This window comes from Protomyctophum parallelum (genome assembly GCF_964188405.1).
Source record: "Protomyctophum parallelum genome assembly, chromosome: 2".
NCBI lineage: Eukaryota > Metazoa > Chordata > Actinopteri > Myctophiformes > Myctophidae > Protomyctophum > Protomyctophum parallelum.
Genome location: NC_139699.1, coordinates 48,469,310 through 48,492,169, shown reverse-complemented (window position 1 = coordinate 48,492,169; position 22,860 = coordinate 48,469,310).

The window sequence follows — 22,860 nt, the reverse complement described above, 5'->3', positions numbered from 1 at the left end:
AGAAGAAAGGAGCTGAGGAGAGGAGAGAGGACTGACTGCATGAGAGGTGAAGCAGGGAGACAGATTACAATCACAGTATTGTCACTGGGACTGTCGGGCAGAAACCTTTAATGTCCAAAACTGTTGGAACAACGGAAAAAATATTATTGAAATATATAGTTGCCCCACAGCAACGATATACACGTATACCTGCATATACGTATATATATTCTAACACATTTTGGGCTGGAACCTCATTTGGTGTTTTAAGCATCAAAAATAGCAGATCTACAAGCTCATAGCTCACAAGCTTGTAGATCTGCTATTTTTGAAAAATCCTGAAAATGTGGCGCAAATCTTTGAATATATATTCTTTTAGAGCGAACGTTTCTAACTCAAATCTTTCCTTCTGGGGGGGTCCCTGGAACAACACATTTTCAGATGGGGGTCGGCGCTCGGCGGCCAATTAAATATAGAGGAACGGTACCACCTTTATCCAGAGATATGTAGAGAGGGGATATGTATGGGAGCGGTTCAGGGATGAGAGGAACCACCTTTATCCAGAGATATGTAGAGAGGGGATATGTATAGGAACCGTTCAGTGGTGAGAGGTACCACCTTTATCCAGAGATATGTAGAGAGGGGATATGTATAGGAACCGTTCAGTGGTGAGAGGTACCACCTTTATCCAGAGATATGTAGAGAGGGGATATGTATAGGAACCGTTCAGTGGTGAGAGGAACCACCTTTATCCAGAGATATGTAGAGAGGGGATATGTATAGGAGCGGTTCAGTGGTGAGAGGAACCACCTTTATCCAGAGATATGTAGAGAGGGGATATGTATAGGAGCGGTTCAGTGGTGAGAGGAACCACCTTTATCCAGAGATATGTAGAGAGGGGATATGTATAGGAGCGGTTCAGTGGTGAGAGGTACCACCTTTATCCAGAGATATGTAGAGAGGGGATATGTATAGGAGCGGTTCAGTGGTGAGAGGAACCACCTTTATCCAGAGATATGTAGAGAGGGGATATGTATAGGAGCGGTTCAGTGGTGAGAGGAACGGTGCTGGAGGGGAAGGGTGGAGAGAATGAAATAATGTCTATAATTCAACTATGATTTGGCCAGAATCTTGTACCACGATCAGGTGTCTGGCTCTGAAATGCAATAAGAACTTTATCATCCTGGGGGCTGTGTGTGTGTGTGTGTGTGTGTGTGTGTGTGTGTGTGTGTGTGAGGCCACTAATGGTCTCATTAGATCAGACCCCTCCCACCTCTTGTTCCCAGAGGTGAACTGGATCGGCCATTTAACACGCACACACAGTCGCAGTCGCACACACACATTAGCCTCTTGTACCTTTGCTATTTCAGATGTCATTTCTCAAAACGTGCCACCTGCCTTAGGTGACACATGAAAAACTGAGGATGGCAGAAGGTCACAATGCAGAGATATACAGTCTCTCACACACACACACACACACACACACACACACACACTGTCTTTATACAATATTGATGCAATGATTTGTATGTTGTGTCCTATAAGTCCATGTGGGCATGGCACCTCTGGTGCATCATATGACACATAAATAAAGAATCTATCTATACTCAAGAAACCCTCTCTCCCTCTGTCTCTCTGTCTATCTGTGTGTCTCTCTCTCTCTCGCTCTCTCTCTATCTCTCTCTCTGTCTCTCTCTCTCTGTTTCTCTCTCTCTGTTTCTCTCTCTCTCTCTCTCTCTCTGTCTCTCTGGTGAAAAATGTACTCACATTTTGATTTAAGTAAATGTATCAATATTGCAATACAAAAATACCCTGTTAAAGTCTGGAATTCAAAATGCCCTTCAGTAAAAGTACAAAAGTATCAAAATGTACCAGTTTACCAACAGTACAAAGTAGTCATTATGCAGAATGTCCCCATTTCAATATTGTTATTATTGCATAATTGTACAGTACTTACTTCATTGTACTCACTTTCCACCACTGTAAGAACCAGAAACCCCCCCCCCCCCTCTCTCTCTCTCTGTCTCTGTCTCTGTCTCTCACTCTCACTCTGACATCAGTCATAGCCATTATAAAGACACTCCTTTTTTTTTGCTGTATATGTTTCCAAGGCTACCCCAGTCTCTCTCTCTCCATCGTGCTCCCTCCCTCCCTCTTGCTCTTGCTCTCTCTCTCCTCCTGTTCCACTCTTCTAATCTCTCTCTCTCTCTTTTATCTCTCACCCTTCTTCTGCCCCCCCACATTCTGCCCCCCCCCCCCCCTGCTCATCCATGCGTGCGGGTGTGAAAACATAGTCAGTGGAGGTTCTTTTAATTGGCTCTGCCCCGTCGATGGGAACCTGCCTGAATGCGGCCGAGGAAGGAGAGAACTAGGGAGAGAAGGAAGGGGAGACGGAGGGAGGGAGGGATGGGGGGGGAAGGTGGAGGACGAGAAGGGGAAGGAGAATGAGAGGACAGCATGAGGAGGAACAGGAGGGATGTGGGGACGTCACGTAAGGGGGACCACAGAGAAGGAGAGACGCTGTGGTGGTCAGAGAGAGAGAGAAAGGCGAGAGGGTAGATGAATACAGGGAGGTGGGAGGGAGAGAGAGGGATACATGAAAGAAAGAGAGAGAGAGAGAGAGAGAGAGAGAGAGAGAGAGAGAGAGGATAAATGGAGTGCTGAGCTGTGGCGCTTGAAGAAGAAAAAAAGAGGTCCTTTGATTTGCTGTGCTTCACTGTGACCTCTTAACGGAGTAGAATGAACTCATCAACCATTACAAATACATGCAGAGATTAGCATAGGTTAGCCTGCATGCACCTGATGTGTACAAAGAGAGAGGGAGAAAGAGGCAAGAAGAGATATTACTTTTTGCTTTGTTTTGTTGGATCTGTAATCTTGTTTCTGGGTGCATTATGCGCTTGCCATTTTGTATCTCTACTGAAATATATTTAGTGTTCTTGCATGTCCAATAAGAAGCAATGTAAACACCAGTCCATGTGCAGCTCCCTCCCGCCCTCCCTACCTATGCTTCCAATTAGCATTCTGATGTGTCAGTTGAATATGCCTCCACCTAGTGGTCGACTGAGTACAGCACACATTGTGTGCATGTGGGTTCAGGTAGAGCCTCTCAGTTCGCCCAGCTCCAAAATGTTACATTTACGTAAACTGTGTTTCCTACTGTATATCAAATCATTTCGGGGTGCATTACTTAGTTTAGACTAGTCATTGGTTAGACATGGGTTAAGGTTAGGTTTAGGTGTGCTTCCCCGTGGGAGGTTAGGGTGAGGGTTTGAGATATAGGTTGTAGTTGTAGGACTAATGACTGGTCTAACCAATGACTAGTCTAAACCAAAAACTGTCTAAACTAAGTACCTGGTGGTGTTGATGTAACGTACGCGTACAGTATTAATTAAATGTACCCTGGCTGCATGAACCAAATGAAGTGCCCTTGAGGAAGGAAGCTAAGCCCCAAAGCCCTGCAGGGGAATGTATACTTGCCCACTTCAACCAGAGGAATGTCAAGATCTTTGCACGTGTATTTACGTACAGTACGTGCTCTGGCGTTATGATACTGTATTATACACATTCATTAAGAATGCAGTAGCAATATCACTGCATACCGTAAAATCCTCAATGTTAATGATCCATTCTTTTTTTTTTTTTGTGGTGCAACCACTCCAAGGAACAGCAATGTCCGTGTACCTATGTGACGTTAATGAGCACCAGTATATGACTATGAGTACCAGTAGGGGCGCTGTTGTGCCAGAAACAGAGAGAGGGATAGTGCTGCACTGTTGCCTGCTAATGAGAGAGAGAGAGAGAGGTGGGGTGGGGGGGGGGGGCGTTGCACCACTCAGTTCACACGGGTGTGATTTTTTAAATATATATATATAATTTGTATCCCATGATTTTGCAACCAATTTTGTTTCACCCAGTGTCAATTATCTAATGTAATCCTGGGCGCTATACACTTCCTCTGCCAACCTGGTGGGGGGCAGCGGACTGACCTCATGCGCCCTTCTATGCATGAGGAGTCCAAGCTGCTTCTTTTCACCTGACAGGGGGGAGTTTCCCTGGTTGGACGTAGCGTGTGGAAGGACCACGTTATTCCAACCAGTTCCTTTCCCCTCCATCAGGCGCCCCGGCTGGCCAGGGGGAGGTATAGTTTTAGAGACCAGGATTACTGTATGTTCTTTGTGAGTGTACCTACCCTAGGGGACACGGGGAGAACATGCAAACTCCACACAGAAAGGCCCTTTCGCCAACCCCGCCTCGGGTATGGGCACTGATGACGAATGATCCATTAATTTGTATGTCTGAGAGAATGCAAATGCACCCCAATAAGGGTCCATTTGGTTGCATTATGTGCCCAGAGTTAAATGAACACTCTCTCATGTTGCAGTGAAGCAGTATGCTCTCAGCTGCTGCTAATCCTGTCTTTGTGGGAAGAGACAATTGATGTGAAATCATATCATGGCCGCGTGTCTTCAATCATGCTCTAATCACGTTAGAGTCCCCGTACGCCACGGGGCACAGATGACTTTGTGTGTGCGTTTGTGTGTGCGTGCGTACTGTATGCGCGTGGATTCACTGTGTGTGTGTGTGTGTGTGTGCGCGCATGCGTGTGTGCAGTGAAATTTTCTGATGTCTTAATCAGGGAGGGAATTTATGCAAATGTGAATATCCTTATTGGATTTCCCCGTGACGCTGTTTTCTTGCTTCTTATCTGGAGATGGATACGGAGATTTCAGGGTGGATTTCCCTAGAATAAACAATATTCTAAAGCCGCTGTGTTTGGAGGAAATGTAATTAAAAACACCTCCCTGTGCCAGGGTTCTGTGGCTTGTTGCGACTGTAGGTCGCATTTACTATGAAAACTTGTCACACTACGGCGGAAAGTTACGGCAGTTAGTCACCCCACGCCTCCATATGGTCACGCCTCGTGACATCACACCTCCATACTGTATATGGTCACGCCTCGTGACATCACACCTCCATACTGTATATGGTCACGCCTCGTGACTTTACACCTCCATACTGTATATGGTCACGCCTCGTGACATCACACCTCCATACTGTATATGGTCACGCCTCGTGACATCACACCTCCATACTGTATATGGTCACGCCTCGTGACATCTCACCTCCATACTGTATATGGTCACGCCTCGTGACATCTCACCTCCATACTGTATATGGTCACGCCTCGTGACATCACACCTCCATACTGTATATGGTCACGCCTCGTGACATCACACCTCCATACTGTATATGGTCACGCCTCGTGACATCACACCTCCATACTGTATATGGTCACGCCTCGTGACTTCACGGCTTCATATATGATCACGCCTCGTGACATCACGCCTCGTGACGCGTCACGCCACCATATATGGCCATCTCCAGTACTGAATTAATTCCATATGTTGAGAGAGAGAGAGAGAGATAGAGAGAGAGAGAGATAGAGAGAGAGAGAAATTGAAAGAGTAAGAGAGGTTTCTTCAGTTTGAGTGTCCTCTGTTTTCTCCATAGCCAGTAACCACAAATACAGTTGTCTGTCTGAGATGTACACACACAGTACACTCTCAGTGTTAATTTAACTCTGAGAGTGCACAAAATGATAAATGAACATTTGACTGTGTACAGTATCGGTGCTGTACAGTCACATTATAACTGATCTGTGCCTCTGGGAGGTACAGTGGAATGATTTTCATGATGATCTACACCAGTGGTTCCCAAACTTTCTCCTGTCAAGGACCCCCACATTTACACCCCCATTTGAAAAGACATGCCAGAGAGCCCATAAGAGAATACTTTACGGCTCTAGCAATGATTCTCAACCCGTTTCATTTCAAGGACCCCCAGTTTGACATGCATATTGGTCTACGGACCCCCATTTAGTGGCATTTCTATCTCTGGAACCCCCAATTCATATTGTAAGAATCAATGTTAATCTAACTCTGAGAGTGTAGATAATAATAATAATAATAATAATAATAATAAAACTTTATTTGTATAGCACCTTTCATGACATGAAATGCAGCTCAAAGTGCTTTACAGAGCAATGGAGAAAAAAAGAAAAGCAAGGCAACGACATTAAAAAACAAGCAGTAATGCAATACAGTGAGGACATGAATTACAAAAAAATAAAAGATCAATTAAAAGCAATGTTGTAGAAGTGGGTCTTGAGCTGTGCTTTAAAAATGTCTACAGAGGCTGCCTGACGAAGGTACATTGGGAGCTTGTTCCATGCCGTCGGCCCGTAGAAGCAAAAAGCTGCTTCCCCGTATTTTTTAGTTGCCATTTTTTTAGGCAAAGCGAGCAGGCCAGCAGTGGAAGACCTTAGGGGCGGTTTGGGACATATTTAGGCAGGCAGTCATGTAGGTAGGAAGGTGCGAGACCATTGAGAGCTTTATACACAAGTAAAATGATGTTAAAATCAATCCTAAAACAACAAGTTACAGACCCATAAGGGTCCATTTGTTCCAGAAATATAATTTAGCTGGGATCTTTGGGAACCACTGATCTACAGTATTATCTAATATATACCTTTTATATGTGAATTATTCAAATGGATTTAATAGGAATAGCACTTTGGACTATCTTTTCTTGTAAGTCATGGTCAACTTGTTTTAGCAGAACATACCCAAGAAAGGGAGAGAGACAATGTGGAGATATCAGGTGCATATAGGGGAGCCAGACTCACAAATATGCATTCCATTAAACTATGTATTTCACAGTCAAATATATACATTGTAACATGTACATGGAATGCAATAATTTGACAACTTTAAATGCAGGTATGTGTATGTGTAATTGTTCAGAATGACCACCGGAGGGCCCTGTAGTTCCATCCTGTTCATATTGACTGATTGAGCTTGTATTTAAATTGACCACAGATTGTGACCTCAACATGCTATAGCCTGTATCTCTTCTAGCCTTTTTGCTTATCCAGATACCTTAACAAATGAATATATATCTCTTTGTAGGCGGTAGAGGACATCACATAATAGATTAGACTCAAGAATTCACTACTCATGTAGCTTAACCATTCTGGACGGGAACCCTTTTGGTGTTTTAAGCATTATGTTATGCTTTAGCTATTGAAAAATAGCAGATCTACAAGCTCATAGTGCGGCACCGAGTGCCGCGCTACGAGCTTCTGGATCTGTTTTTTTTATTTAAATGTTGCGCAAATCTTTGAACATCTTTCAGAGCGAAAGTTTTAACTCAAATCTTTGCTTCTGTGGGGTCCCTGGAACAACACATTTTCAGATGGGTGTCGGCTGGCCAGTTTCATATCATTTTTGGGGTCCTTGACATGAAATAGAAACGTAGGTTTTTCAGAAAACTGTCAGGATTTAGAAGATCGCATAAGAGTGAGCGTGGCTGCGCGCACTCAATCGTTGTCTTTGCATATTTATGTGACCATTTTACCCCGTCATTGTTCACTAGTGTTCACTGCCGTTTACTCTGATCTTGCACAGGTGTGTAAGTCGCTTTGCATAAGCGTGTCTGCTAAATTGTAAATTGTGTGCTTGTGTTCATGTCCCGCCCGTACACATGATGAAAAACATCAAGTGCATATAGAACTTGATCAAACATGCTGTAAGAAAGCCACAAGTCCCCGAGCCTCCTACTTGAGTCAGTCTCACAGGGGTGAAATCTGCAAATATTCTCTGTAGTGTCCCATAGGCTTAAAGCAATGCCTTTTGGGACCGAGACAACCAGAGTAGATCAGAGAGAAAAGACACACACACTAGAGAGAGGGGAGGGAGAGTATGTACAGTAGTGTGTGTACATTCGAGCATCCTTCTGATATCAAATGAGTGGCATATCACCATGAGCCTACTCTCATTCTACTGCATGCCGCTCTGCAGTGGCGTGCACAGACTTAAATTTAGAGGGGCAGGTGCTCAAGTGAAAAACGTGGCACCCTTGTGCAGCGCGTGGAACCGGCCCGGTTGCCTTAATAGTGTGACATTTATAGATTTTGGGGTCTAAATAATATATTAGAAGTTTTTTATTAAGAATTGATCAATGTCACCATGGTCCACATACTGTACAGTGACTCAGTGTACACTGTAAAAAATAAATAAAAGAAAAAAAGTTATTAATCAGACGGCTATTACACATTTTAAACATTTACATTTGGGCTTTTTATCTCTTACTCCAACCTAGAGTGACATATAGTAGCCTATATGTTGCAGTTTGTGACGTTTTTATTGAGGGGTGTTTGTGAAAACAAACGCTGGCTTGTGATTGGCTGATCACCCCATAGCGAAGATTTGATTGGCTGAGCAAAGCACATATTGAAGATAAAAGCGAGGGCAGAAGTGATGGCTGGAAAAACCCATTCGTAATGATTTGATTGGCTGGAGCGCGGAATGTGATGTATGATGATGTATGACGAATAAAAGAGCGCCCCTCACTTCACACGAGTGTGATTTTTTTTGTCACTCCAGGCTATACCTCACAGACGTCCATTGTTTGTCATTGGCTTGTCTTTCCTCTTGTCACGGCAAACCATACATGTTCCAGGGCAGGCTGGCCTTGAGTTACAGCAGTGGGAACCGGGGGTGGCGTTTACTGTATACAGCCATAGGGCCAGGCTTAATTTAAGGTGAAGCTGTCACTTGTGCAGTCTGTCTGTGGGCTGTGTGAGGCTGCAAGGGTTTTGGCCCTGGCCCCTTAACAGCATTACCCCCATCTGGTCCCACATGTGCAGTGTGGGAGTGCAACCGCTGGAGTCTCTAATAAAAACACGGCCTTTTATCTCTCTGTGGGATAAGTTCACGTTATGGCGTGTTGAGCTGCAGCAAGGCTGTATTTACTATATAACGCTTGGAAGCCACCTGCTGTTGGTAGCGTAGTTCCCATTGCCTCCCTACGTAGGAGGCAGGAGGAGTGGTTTCATTTCCTACCACACCTCTCGCATGTAAATATATGTTCAGTCGTAGCTGTTGATTGATTGATTTATACTGGTCACACAGGATGCCAGCGTGGATTCAAACTGAATTGAGAAGAAAAATATATCAAATGGACCGGTTTGGTGGGGTGCATACTTAGTTTAGACTAGTCATTGGTTAGACATGGGTTAAGGTTAGGTTTGGGTGCAGTAATTCGTTTAGACAGTTTTTGGTTTAATGACTAGTCTAAACTAAGTATGCACCCCTTAGGTTTAGGTGTGCTGCCCCGTGGGAGGTTAGGTTTAGGGTGAGGGTTTGAGATAGGTTGTTGTTGTAGGACTAATGACTGGTCTAACCAATGACTAGTCTAAACCAAAAACTGTCTAAACGAAGTACTACACCCCTTTTGGTCGCAATGCAGTAAAAGTTTATGCATCATGTTGAAATAAATGCTTTCAACTATTCTGTCAAGGGCAGGAATGCCTTGGTGTTCATTATTTATGAATGCATTCCCTTTTACAAGTGACCTAAAAAATGCATCATTACAGTTTCTCTAGCTTCCTGCTGTTTTGGGGAACAAACATGAACGCATACCAAGCAAGCAGAGCAGCTCTTCCATGTCAAACTGCAGCCAGTGGCGGCCTTATATATGTTTCAATCGTTAAAATTTAAACGCTTCCAGTTTTCTGAAAACCCCATGTTTTTATATAAGCGGTTCTCAAACTATTTAATGTCAAGGAGCCCCAGAATTATTTGGCCGCCGACTCCCCCCCCCCCCCCCCCCCTGTGAAAGAATATATATTCAAAGATTTGCTCCACATTTTAACGATTTTTCAAAAGTAGCAGATGCCGCGCTACGAGCTTGTAGATCTGGTATTTTTCAATAGCTAAAGTATAACATAATGCTTAAAACACCAAAAGGGGTTCCCGCCCAGAATGGATTAATTATTAAAATCATGACTGTCATGAACGGGGCCTCCCGATCCTTAAGGCCACCCCTGACTGCTGCATTTGTGTCGTTGCTGTATGGGAAACATACAGTCTTGCCTTTTGGCAAAAAGAGCATCAGAGACGGATGCCAGTCCAGATTCCAGTCAATGTCGGCGACTGGCTCAGCAGTATGGTCAATGTAGAGAGAGCAGTCCATTGTGTGTTTGTGTCACCATGTTATTTGATTGATTGCTTGTCCATTGTTTTCAGCTGGGAGGCATTATGAGAGAACGGTCAGTGTGCTCAGGGCGGTTTGGACTAGTTGGTCGTCTTGGGAATGGGCTGCTTTCAGACTCCATACTGTTGTAGGTGACGGACGGTGTGATTGTCACAGGTGAGGAATCCTTCCTGGAACATTTAAACGGAGCATTATATTTCTCCTGGTCTCTCTCTTCTCCTGGCATGTCTTTTATCTCCTCTCCTTTCCTCGAGTGACACTTTAAAAGGTTCCCTATCTTACATCTATAACACTTGATTGTATCGGCAATCTTCTTGAACCATGACAGCCTTTTGTCAGCTGTGTGCATATGCCTGTGTGTGTGCTCGGGCGCGCGTGTGCTTGTTTGTGTGTGTGCGTGTGTGCTTGTTTGTGCGCGCGTTTGTTTGTGTGTGTGCGTGTGTGCTTGTTTGTGCGCGTGTGTGCTTGTTTGTGTGCGTGTGTTGGCCTAGTATTTTCATTGGCCAATTCAGCAAGTACTAGAACAACCAAATATGTCCATCATTTATGCATGTGTGCCGCCAAATAAAGCTCAGCAAGTTTTATGGAAGGTGGGAAATACTTAAATGGACTGTTCTCGGGAGTCAAGTTTTTTTTGTCCAAATTTGCGGAGTAGGCAGGTGTGTGTATGTTCTCTATTAGTCACTTTATTTGTGCATTTGTATACTGTATGTACATACATGCACATCTATTTGTGCATTCCCCACTATGCTTGGCACACTCCTTTCTGTCTTCTCCTTTCATCCCGTCCCTCCCTCCCTCCATCCCTACCCACAATGCCTCATTACCCCCACGGCTCTATTTATACCGCTTGTTATCCGTGGGTCCGGTCCGGTGGCTGCATGGTGCTGAAGGTTTCCTGGCAGCGGCCCGTGAGCCATGCCAGCCCGGGAAAGAATGCCGTTTGCTGCCGGGGCCTCCAGTCCCAGCCGTGCAGCAGGGCTGCAGGACAGCCAGCCAGCCCCGGCCTGGGGTCTCTGGAAACACACATTCAATGTGTCTCAGTGTTCCAGAGCTGGTCATACGCTGACGTCAGATGACTCAACATGGTTAACGTGGTGGTGGTGGTCACACAGTGCTACAGTAGTACAGTACTACTTTCTTTTCTTTTTATTGTTTTTTTCTGGGGGGAAAAATGAGTTTAAAGCCTTGACATTTTGGAGAGGCAGGGGAGAAGGTGTTGCCCCCCTCCCCCCATACTGTGACATCCTCAGTGTTCATTTAACTCAGAATGTTTACAAAAGAAACCAAATGGATCACTGACTCTCAGGGTTACAAATGGATGAATTGACACTTTACTGTGCACAGTATACTGTATACGCAGCTGGAGAGAGAGGGAGAGATTCTTAACATTAATGGCAATAAAGCTCATACATTAATGGCAATAAAGCTAATGGAGACAAGATATGGTGATACTTTTTTCTTTTCTATTATTACTGTGTCAGGACACATTTTAGTGAGTTAAATGAACACTGAGCATTTACAATTTAGGCATTTAGCAGACGCTCTTAATCCAGAGCGACTTACATTTAGGCAAGAACAAAAGCATGGGAATACATCACATAAAAGCATTTATCATGAAACATGCGTAAGATAAGAAGGTAACAGTGGAATATCTATATGAAGAAACTATACATACACTATACATAATAAACTATACATATTCACTACTATGCTATACATATGTACTATGGCGTGCTATGACTATATACAATACAATTATAGTGCTGTCTACATAACATGCTATAAGTCTGTGTCAAATGCTATCTAAGCCAACAGAAATGCTATCTAAGGGGTTAGGGTTGTGCATTGTTCTACTTTCATAATGTTGGATGACATTTGAGTTTCAATCTCACGCCAATGAGGTGGATTGCAAGTCGGAAAGAGAGAGAAAGGAGAACGTCCTGCTCGGCCGATGGAAGTGCTGTTTCGGATGACAGATGGAGGGCTAATTGGAGGAGAATGGAGGTGACGGGAAAAGGGGGTGTGCGCATGGTGACTGGTTGAACACCAGATGTTTGCTGCTGGGACGTGTATAGCAGCTAGTAACGGTTCAGATGGAAACTAGCCGGCGTGGAACCATATAGCGTTGTGAACTTGTGACGCCGACTAATTCCCTTCATGTGGCGTTCTGCCCCCACCTCCCAGCCTCGCATTACAGGCTATTGGGGACGTTTTAGCATGGAAATTGGGACTTAACTCTGCGTCATGGACCTGTGTGTGTGTGTGTGTGTGTGTGTGTGTGTGTGTGTGTGTGTGTGTGTGTGTGTGTGTGGGGCTTATTGCCACTATCTCCCCCAGTGCTCTGTACACTGCCAGTCGGTGTGTGACATTTATACGAGTGCCAGTTTTTGTACTGGAACTGTCCATTTGTCACTGAGTGTCTGGAGATTGAACTCGCTATATAGCCTGACATGCCAAATACGTCTTGGCATCAATGAAGGATCTTCTCTTTTTTTTCCTGGCCTCTAATGGAACAGGGTGTAATGAGACATCCATCTTCTGAGTCTCCTGACATCCATGGTGTCCTCTTTTCTGTATCTTCAAACATACAGTACGTGAGAAATGTAATAGAATATGTTAAAGGTATATTCAGTGATTTCACTTAATTCAAATATCACTTATTTTTTTGTTTTGTTGTGATAATCCTCCCTACTATAGAGTGTGCTGGCCATATAAGGAGTTCCTCCCTGTCCCCAGTTAACCCCTGGGGGTCAACAAACCTTAGGTTTCGTTTTTGACTCTCTATCCTGATTGGCCGAAAGGCTGGGTCCCACAGCCAAAAACGAAACCTAAGGTTTTTTTGAGTGAAATCACTGAATATACCTTTAACATAATAATAAAATACTAGTAGTAGCCGGGGAGCCACAGGCCCAAAATTGGACAGGACCTGTGATGTCATGCCGTACTTTTTATTTGTGTTTTTGAGGTGCAACCACTCCAAGGAACAGCAATGTCCGTGTTCATAGGTTAATGCATGTGACTATGAGCACCAGTATGACTATGAGTACCAGTAGGGGCGCTGTTGTGCCCGAAACAGAGAGAGAGATAGTGCTGCACTGTTGCCTGCTAATATGAGAGAGAGAGAGAGAGAGAGAGAGAGAGAGAGAGAGAGAGAGAGAGAAGTTGCACCACCAGTTCACACAGGTGTGATTTTTTTTCTATTAATTTGGTCATTTGTATACCACACCATACTGTAGACAACCAATATAAGGCAACATTTCCAAAATTCCATCATGCTTTAAGTAGCATGTGACAATTGTGACATGTCAAACTAGGGGGTTTTCATGATTCTGAATCCATTCCAAGCATTAGTTTAGCATGAAAAACACTCCTTGGCCTAAATTCGGCCATATATAGCCAAAATGTGCCCAAATGTGCTGACCTGATCACTTTTGTGCTGACCACATCACATCTGCGATGACGGCTATGGCCGTTTCAGTATGGGAAGTGCAAAGCTAAGCTAAGCCATTATAACATTTGAAAAATAGATGAGCCTCTGTTCCGCCACGTGACTCCATGGTGCTAGACTCTAGTCTCGCACCTTTTGTAAGGTCAAGTGTCTCAGTCTCTCCAGCGGTTCATCCCCAGAGACAGTGGTGGAAATGTACTTATACAGTAAGTAGGCTACTGTAGCCTGCTTAAGTACACTTTGGAGGTATTTCTACTTCACTTGAGTATGTCAAATTATCAGTTTTTACTCCACTACATTTCAGAGGCAAATATTGTACTATTTTACTCCATCACATTCATTTGACAACTTCAGTTTCTAGTTACTTCGTATATTTGGATTATTATTATAAAACATACACTAACAACTTCAGCCCTGTATACACATTTCGGCCATTTGACTCACAATGCGCCACATTGACGCATTGTGAGCTTGTAGATCTGCTAAGCCTATTTTCAAAAGACTTTATATACCGGTATTTAAAAACCTGAAATGGGACATTCTGCATAACGAGTACTTTCTACTTTTGGTACTTTAAGTACATTTTGATGCCAATACTTTTGTACTTTCACTCAATTTCATTTTGAATTCTGGACTTTTGCATGAAACTGAGTATTTCTACATTGCAGTATTGATAATTTTACTTAAAGTAAAACATTTGAAGTGAAACATTTGAGTACTCTTTCCACCACTGCAACACGGTGACAGTGGACAATAGCAATGACAATATCTAAACCACCTCACTCCAAAATGCTCATTTGTCAGGAAATGAAAAATACACATTTTTCAGGAAATTAAGAAAACCTTATATTTTGAAAACAAAGCAATACAGCCTCATCAATCTGGTGTTGTGACTTTATATATTGTCACGTACTTTCATGACAGGGGAAGAGGTGGTGGAGTTAGGTGTTTTAGCAGACAGTTTGAGGGTCCAATGGAGTTGTCCCAAGCACTTTTTACTACTACTACTACTGCTACCAACGCATTCAGGTGAATCTACATGTACAGCTGTGGTCATCAAGCCAGCATTGCTGTTGTTCCAGACAGTTGCGTTTCGATGTTGTTTTACAGCTGTATTGTCTGTAGTTTACAGTTTACAGTTTAACCCCTCTGCCCATGACATCACAGCCCGTGCGTCATTCAGGCGCTAGTAAAAACACTATGAGAGACACTCCCTTTCCTTCTCTGATGGCGTGTGTGTGTGTGTGTGTGTGTGTGTGTGTGTGTGTGTGTGTGTGTGTGTGTGTGTGTGTGTGTGTGTGTGTGTGTGTGTGTGTGTGTGTGTGTGTGTGTGTGTGTGTGTGTGTGTGCGCGGCGGCACGCCACTGCACTGTATACTTAAACTGAATTTGAGTATAGGTGATTTGAGGCTATAAAGTTTGTAGTGTGTGTGTCTTCTTGGCTCAGATGTCCCTCATGAAGTGCACCTTGCACTGAACATACATACACACACACACACACACACACACACACAACTTGTATATCAAACATTGGGTACGCTCTCATAGCAGCTGTCCCTATACAGTTATATGTAGATCTACTTATAATATAATAATAATAATAAAGCTTTATTTGTATAGCACCTTTTAAGAACAAGTCACAAAGTGCTTTTACAGAGAGACATATATAAAAAGTTAAAAACATAGCAAGAAGAACACACAATAGAATAAAATACATGACAATAACCACAAGAAATCAATAAAATCACAAATCACATGGGTAGGGGGTTGAATGCAGCTTTGTAGAAATGAGTTTTAAGGAGTGATTTAAAACGGGGCACAGACTCGGCAAGCCTGATCTCTAGGGGCGGGGCATTCCAGAGAGTCGGTGCACGGATAGCGAATGCCCGGTCGCCTACAGTTTTTTTGCAGCCTGATTTTTTTAAAAGAAGGGCTGTGCCGGATGAACGTAGGTCACGGGCTGGCTCGTACTTGATCTACTGATAGAAAACATATTGAGGGGAAGATAGGCAGAAAGAAATACAGAGAGACTAACACATGCTGAACACAGAAGACGAGAGAAAGAGACCATGTGGCGTGCTTGCGTGCGTGCATGCGTGCGTGTGCCTGCGTGCGTACGACACTCGCCTCATTATTACACTCATTGTGAGTGCAGTATGTGACTCGTGATGACTGATGACACACCTCTTAGCTAGCCGAGTTACAGTTTCATTAAAACATGAAATTGCCACAAGGGAGCATTTGATACTGGCATGTATGTACTGTAGTAAATTAGAATTTATTATTCAGCTCACCTCATTAGCACACTTTCATTGTTATGTAGAGTAGCCTATAGAATGAATCATATTTTGCATCGTTATTGTGGAGATTACTGTATGATCCGTATTGATACTTAAATATATACAGTAGGATGGATAGAAAGAAAGAAAGAAAGAAAGAAATCTTGCACGGGGTCCCTGCCTAGAACTAAATATTTTCAGATGGGGGTCTGTGGCCAAACACATGTCCCTAACATGAGAACCGCTGGTCTAGATTGCAGTCCAGGACCTCACATTATGTGTGAAGAAGGACATAATGGTGTAAATGGCTCCTATCCAACGCTGTCACAGCTGAATAGCTGTAATGACCACAAATCTCTCTCTCTCTCATCCAGTCTCTACCTCTCTGCTCTCTCTCGCCCTATCTCTACCTCTCTGCTCTCTCTCTCCCGCCTGCATCCATCGATATGTTGCAGAGTGTGTTGCTACGTAGGTTGCTATGGGAACAGCAGACAAAGACTGAATATGGGTGTATTCGTGTAAAAAAAAAGGAGAAAGTCCTTTTGTAACCCTGCGTGCGTCAGTATAATGTCGTACAGGTATAATGTCTATCGTATGGCACAATCCCTCTACAGCAATATTAGCTTCTTCTGCATTCACACAGAATGAAAGGAAATGGACTTTTAGTCCAAACTGTGCGTGCGTATGTGCGTGGCTGAAGTAAATCGGGTCTGTGCAAACTGTCTGTCACTTTTATTCCCCCGCTGCCACGCCTCCCTCTTATGTTTGTGAAATCGTAACAAATTAAAATATCTTTTTTTTTGTATCTGTGCTCACTGCTGAACCATGTACTGCAGTGACGTGAAGCTTAATGCTGGTTTTTACCTATTTGCATGCCAGTGTCACCCACCACAAATCAGCAGGTCTACAAGCTCACAACGTGTCACGCTGCGATCCATTGTGAACTTGTAGATCTGCTATTGTCGGTGCTTGACACTGGTGTGCAGCTACAGTAATAATAATAATAATAGTAATACTAATAGCTTGAATTTATATAGCGCCTTTCATGAACCCAAGGACGCTTTACAAAATGTACCAACAACAATCAACAACTATATGCCATAAGCCTGAGAGAACAAGCTACAGTAACTATATATAAATCAGCCTTAAGCGTGTTAGAGGCACAGTGGGACGCATGTTCAGAAATTACTCTATGGCTGTCTGCTCACATTCCCCCTGACAGCACAATGAAAGTCATTTTCTACGCTTTTCTGAGTATTATTTCGATTGCTCCTAATGCCCTTATCCTCATTAGTGTATGACTGTGAGTATCCTTCTCTAAGATTGCGGTGGGTCTTATCATCCATTTTCTGGAGGAAATTGGCATATGAAGGAGGCGTGCTATAGGAGTTTGGGGGACATAATATTGTTCTTTATTTCATTATCATTGCCCTTGCTCATTTCGGGCCTGACCCAGTTGTCGTCTTTGACATTTCTAACGTACGCTCAGCTTCACATCATGCCATCAACTCATTACCTCCTCCTCCTTACTAAACATGATTGACGTAATAGATTGATTAAAAAATAATGGTTGACCCAGAGAAGATCAGGGTTCATATAGTCTTCAATACAGCATTATAGGCAAAGGTACCTTTTAATGCAGTAATGATAATAAGAATGTGCATTAAAATATGGGACGTCATATTAATTTTCAATCACATTCATGCAGCACTGTTTCCCAAACAGTGGGCCGGGACCCATTTCTGGGTCACAGACAAATGAGTATGGGTCAGAAAGTGAACTACAGGCAGAGATTGAATAAAAACCAATGTTTTTGATTTACAGAACAGACTTATGGACAGTGATCACATTTGGCCGTGGGTTCATTTGGCCAAAATGGTTCATACAATGTTCCAATGAGAGGGACAGAGTGGCTCAGAGCATTTTATGGGTCTTAACACCACATCTATTATTACTGCCTATAATGGCTGAATTCACCTTTTAGCATTTCAGAACACCTCTAGACCTGATACCTCTGAATCCTTGCCCCTCCCGGTAAAGTAAAAAAACAACAAAATCAACAAAATAATACATTTCACTTCATACTAAAAGTTTTGAAAATGCATTTTGGATGCTACATAATGGTAGAAAATTTAACTTAAATATATTGGTGAGAATTTACTATTTACTAATACAATTTATTTTTTGAGAACCTCCCAAAGGGGCTGGCACAAGAATCTGCTAAAAGAAAGAAGAAAAATCGAAAAATGAAGTATGGTATTTATTTTAGAGCTGCTTTTCAACCTTCGACAGGCTATGTGCAATATGACATATTTATGTACAGTATATATCTAAGAACACACTTTATTTTTTCATTTTTTTCCAAGAGATGGAGAGATAAATGTCACCCCGCAGTGGAGGAGATGATTTCTGAATGCAGAAAGCCTTTGAAATGTCAGCCAATATCTGTGTGATTAGACTAGTTATTTATTCCACATTTATTCCCCGCGTTGAAGATTGAGATCTCAGGAGTAGGAGCAAGAGGTGAGATTCTGATTACATTATAATTGAGTCATGCCTCTCATGTTGTATCCATTTCCCCTGACAGCCTTGAGTGAATCTGTGACATCTGTATTACATATCTTCCTCAGATTCGATTGTGGTAGCTTCAATCTGATCAAATTCCCTGTACTTTTTTTCAATCGGACCTGTCTGATTACGGGGTGCTGTCTGTCTAGCCTCACAGATAGAAGGTCCTGGGTTTGATTCCCAACCGGGGGGAAGAGTTTGCATGTTCTCTGTGTGTCCCCTAAGGTAGGTACCCTCACTAAAAACATGCAGTAATCCTGGTCTCTATACTGCCCCTTGGTCAGTCGGGGGCGCCTGATGGAGGGGAAAGGAACTGGGTGGAATAATGTGTTCCTTCCACGTGCTACGTCCTGCTACTCCATCACACCATTTATGGGAAGAAACATGAAAAGTTTAAATATGCAGATGGCAATAATACATCATTTTTACATCATCAGTTTATATATGTTGAATTTAAGGCAGGTTCAGCACAGCAATGTGAGATCAGAGGTCTGTTTATTTGTCATCTGTTAACACTATGCTATCCTATGCTATTGTGTTATATAATGAGTCATACATAAAGTAAAAGTAAAGGAACTTTTAACCCTAACAAATAAATACATTTGACCTTTTTGTTATTAATCTGAAGTTTACTGTAACCGTGGGTTTGTGTAGGGCTGAGGAGTTGCTTTTCCAAGTCTTGTGGTGTGCGGGGACATTTTTAAATACATGTGGAAGGGCCACTGGGGCGTGCTCAGCGGTAACTGTATGATTTTTCCGGAGCCGTTCCGCAGTCGGTGAAATCCCAGCTTAAAAGGGAGACATGAAAGCTCTTAGTTAGCATCCCTGTGTGCATTTTTCCTTCCTCTAATGTGATGATCTCAGCTGCTGTCAAAGCAGCAGAGGTAAGGAGATATGCCAGCTAAGGAGACACGCACACACGCACGCACGCACGCACGCACACACACACACAGTCTTGCTGGATATTGCAGAATATGTCACTACACTGCATGATATCACACATTGGAGGAGGATCTACTACTGTATACTCTAACAGAGAATCAATGCCAATATCCCCCCATACTCTTTGGAGCTGCACTTCAAACAGTGCTTTCCGCCTGTATGAACTATAGATGGAAACAGATTTTTCTATGAAATACTTACATCATAATCACACCAATAGTTCTACTGCACTGTACATAAGAAACGTAGACCCTTGGCTTGCATGACTACATATAAGTGTAAATATTGCCCATCATCTTTATAACCGATAAAAGATGATGAGCTTCTTTGCTCTATGAGCGAGATGCATGATGAAACGGGAAGTAGTAATTCAGTGAAATGGCTGTATTCATATTATCCTTGGCAGAAGTTATGTGGTGCAACAAACGTGGTAGGTAACCAATATTGTTGTAATTGGCCGAAGGCAAGGGGAGAGAGTATGTTTTGCGTCCGTATGTGTGTGTGTGTGTGTGTGTCCGTCTGGGTACAGCTAATCTACGGCGCCGTTAACCCGGTCGATGCCAAACTTTGCACACTCACTCCCTGGATGCCAACGATGAACCTCTGCCCCATTTTCAAGAATGGCCTGTTATAGTGCCACCAGGAGGCCGACTTTTGTAAAACAATTCTTTTGATATTACGCCTCCATATTTTGTCCAAAAATCATGCAAATCGTTACACAGTATCTATATAGTCATGTGCTCAACACATCTGTCCGATATTTCATATTCCATCCTGATTGGCTAACATTGGCTTTACAGGATTGGCCCGTTTTGAACAAATCATGAACGCTGTGTGCAATTTCGAATATATCCCACCCTTTTCACTTTGGCCTGTTTGGCCACCAACAGGTGGATTTTTGCAAAACATTTTTTTGGAACAAAATGCCTCAAATCATCCAATTGCCATCCAAGGCATAAGAAGAAATGGCACCCTTTTCACATTGGCCTATTATAGCGCTACCAGGAGGCCACAACCTGACCTGCCCTGGTGGAGACCTGTGCTCCGAGGGGTACTTTTTCTAGTTGTAATTAAAATCCACCATCCTGGAACGTCAGGTCCCAAAAATCAACCAGAAATGACTGCTATTGGCTGAACCGCAGCAAGGGTGCGTCTTCACTCGGTAGAACGAGTAGCCCTAGAAGCAGTAGCATACCCTAATCCTATCTTCTCATTAATTTTTAATTTCATTAATGGGACCACAATTTACTAAACGCATATCATGATAATTGAAAAAATGACTTTACACTAGCGATTGAAAGCATTTATGAAAATGTTTCCTAATGTAAAAAAAAACTAAAAAAACAAGTGTAACGTCCACCCTTTACTGCATCCAGCACGAGGGGAAATAGCGACATCTGCTGGGCCACTATAACAGGAACTGCACGGAAAGATCCATTCTTCCGTCTCAATTTCCAGAGCCCAGAGGTCAGCAGTATAGCAGAGGTCATGGTGGTGTGACCTTTTAGCCTGGGGTTTCACAGCTGATTGCAGAGGCAAAAAGCCTTCTCCAGGTCGGACCAATAACCTGGGGCTTACCTGGGCTTGTGAGGACCACTCTCTCCCAGTCTCCCAGGGGTCCCACAGAGCGGGATTGTGATGACTCTGCACATGCTTTACGGCCCAATATATACCTGTTATGGTTCTTCCTATAATCACCAGTCGCTTGGGCTGAATTGAGGTTATGCCCTATCAACCTGTATTTCCACGGAAAGGGGTCACCTCCCCTGCGGGCTGTGTAAGGAACGACTCTATAATATCTGCTGTGTTTGAACAAAGCCTTATGCTATATGAAGTACGTAGTATAGTACATGTAACAGCAGCGTTTAATCTAAATGTTATGTAAATTGTTACTTAATCATTGTGTTAAAGATGGATATTCTTGCCCCCAAGATTTCCCATTTCTCAAGGCTACGATGTCAAAATTGGAAGTAGTATTACCTCGCTGCTGCTTGACTGCACCACTTAAACAGTGACATTTATATCATCAATGAAGGCGACAGTTCATTTAATATTTAACCATAGACGGCCTTCCGGGACATTGCAAATGGCTCCTTTTGAATGCTAGACATTTACAATGGACATTTATAGTCCAATTGGGTACCAACAACTAGCAACTTATTCCACTCGTGAAGTCATGTCCATACTGTGACATCCGCGCTATACCTGCACAGTTGCCCTTTCATAACTTTGTTCATTTTTAAGACATTTCCATATACCGGTAGCCTAATAAGACAATTCAAGTGATTTTGTTGTCTAAACATTCTGTAGTATGTATGTTAGTAAATATCTGAAATCTCCCCCTTATCCTTGCCTGGCTTGGCCAGACTCATACCGTGGATTTTCACTGACGCTTCCTCCCTGGTTATGAAGCATCAGTGAATCAGTGTTGTTTTTGGCAGCAAATTTAGATTTTAGTTTTAGTCATAGTCTCTTGAATAGTTTTCATTTAGTTCTAGTCACATTTTAGTCACCTGGAATGTTTTAGTGTTATTCTAGTTTTAGAATAACACAATAGTTTTAGTTTAGTTTTTATTTGTTGACGAAATTGTCAATATATTTAGTCTTAGTTTTAGTCACCATAGCTTAGTTTTTATTTAGTTTCCATTTAGTTTTCATCAGTGGAAAAAGGTAGTCGACGAACATTTTTCGTCTTAGTTTTAGTCGACAAAATCAACACCGCAGTGAATCCACGGTCACATATTTCACATGTATGAAACATCTGCAGCTGTAATTCCGAGTTGTTGACATTGTTTGCAATGGAGCAATGCAATCTAGAACGGAATATAATATGCAAATTTATACTTTGCTGCATGACCACATATCATATGACAGAAATAATGTAACTGAGAAAAGCATCAGCACAACCCGCAATATTGGGTAATATAGGGTAAAGATTGTGATTGTCATGCCCTCATACAGTCTGTGATCTTTGCAGATTTGCTGGATCTAAAGTGTCATTAAATATATTTTTGCATACAGCAGATATTATGTAAAGATGGTGAACTGCTATGAATGGATTCTGGTGAGCCATACCTTTCTCCTTCATAACTCTAAAGCAGTATTTATCAGTGGCATGCTGGTGTCGCGCACCGATAATAGAAGATTTGGAAGCTATTTCCGGTGCGCAAAACACCCACACACAACTAGGTACAACTGAGGCTTGGAGTAATAGTGAACCACACTGATGCTAACATGGGACATGCTGTGGCCTTTTGGGCGTCTGCCAAACACAATTTCCCAGTTGAATACGGGACGAAGGAAAGCTGGGGCGAGATGATTTCATTGTATATTTTGAGTTCATTTGGATGAGAAGGAGACAGTTTCCTGTCCTCGTTCGTTGAATAGAAAGATGGCCGTTTGTGGTCCAAGCATCTCCTGATTTTCCAGTCTCACTGGTGTTAGAGCCGCGACGTGTATGGGGGTGGTGAGTCACCCAACGAGAACCAGAGGAAAGTCTATGGTCCAAGTCCCTTTACTTGGACCATTCTACAAATGCCTTCTAAATTTAACACAATCGGTGCCGGGATTCCTTCAAAATAGA